The 1,141-nt window shown below is 43.0% G+C and overlaps 1 protein-coding gene across 1 annotated transcript in view; it reads right to left on the reverse strand.

Annotated features, from left to right (window-relative positions):
• HAO2 (hydroxyacid oxidase 2) overlaps positions 1-404 on the reverse strand; it is a 61,633-nt gene extending 61,229 nt beyond the window's left edge. Inside the window, exon 1 of the mRNA XM_073617521.1 lies at positions 317-404. The gene's annotated coding sequence lies outside the window, so the exon portion shown is untranslated. The remainder of the gene's footprint in view (positions 1-316) is intronic.
• Positions 405-1,141: the final 737 nt, after the last annotated feature.

A 1,141-nucleotide genomic window follows, 5' to 3' on the forward strand; every position in this document is an offset into this window, starting at 1 on the left:
ACCATTTTATTATTTTATTCTAATATTTATGTATTTTTATTTATTCGTATATTTTTTAATTTGCTATATTGTGTGTGTATATATATATTTATTTATATCTATATTTATATTGTGTATAATATGGTTCCTGTGTATTTGATGTATGTTCTTTTCTTTAGCATTGTACTCAATCATGGATGGTTTTTAAAAATATATCAGTGGAAATTCCATCCACGATATCTCTTTAAGCGTTTCGTCAGCGATGGCCTCGTCTCCCTTTGCCACAGCCCCCCTGGCACACGCGGCCGCTCCACCCAGTCCACCAATGTTCACCTACCTGCCTATGGGCTCCGGATCCAGCAGGACAGGCTTGCAGGAGAGGGTCCCGTCCCCCCTCCCCCCCTTTCTCTGTGCAAAGTTCACAGGAGGAAAACTTTCACCCAACAGATGGATCCAAAAAAAACAAACGCAAGGTTGGAGCCGCCACCACCGTTTCCCTTCTTTTTTCTTTTTAGGTGAACAAACAGTCCAGCTTAACCCCGTGCTGACCTCTGGCTTTGTGTAGGCTGAGGGGAGTGCTTTGTGTTACGACAAGCGCACTGCGGCCCCAGCTGGAGGGTGGTGGTAGGTGGTGTGGGGGCTCGGCTGGGAGAGGGGTAACCCTTTACTGCTGGGTCTTCCCTTCATTTTACAGCGTGGACCGCGGAAGACGACGCCAGAACATTTCCAACTTTCCCAAAAAAAAAAAAATCCCACCTGAACGGGACCCACTTCTTTTAAGATATACAGTGGGGGGGAAAATAATGATTTGATCCCCTACAGATTGTGTAAGTTTGCCCACTTACAAAGAAATGAAGGGTCTATCATTTTTATCATAGGTGTGTTTTATAGGGTTAGAGACAGAATATCAACCAAAAATCCAGAAAAAAAAACACAATACAAAATTTTATAAATGGAGTTGCAGTTCAGTGAGTAAAATAAGTGTTTGATCCTCAAGCAGAACATGACTTAGTTCTTGGTGGAGAAACCCCTTGTTGGCGAGCACAGAGGTCAGACGTTTCTTGTAGATGGTGACCAGGTTTTGCAGACATCTCAGGAGGGATTTTGGTCCACTCTTACTTTGCAGATCTTCTCTAAATCCTTAAAGTTTCTTGTCTGTCTC

This window comes from Aquarana catesbeiana, linkage group LG02, assembly GCF_042186555.1.
Source record: "Aquarana catesbeiana isolate 2022-GZ linkage group LG02, ASM4218655v1, whole genome shotgun sequence".
NCBI classification, from domain to species: domain Eukaryota; kingdom Metazoa; phylum Chordata; class Amphibia; order Anura; family Ranidae; genus Aquarana; species Aquarana catesbeiana.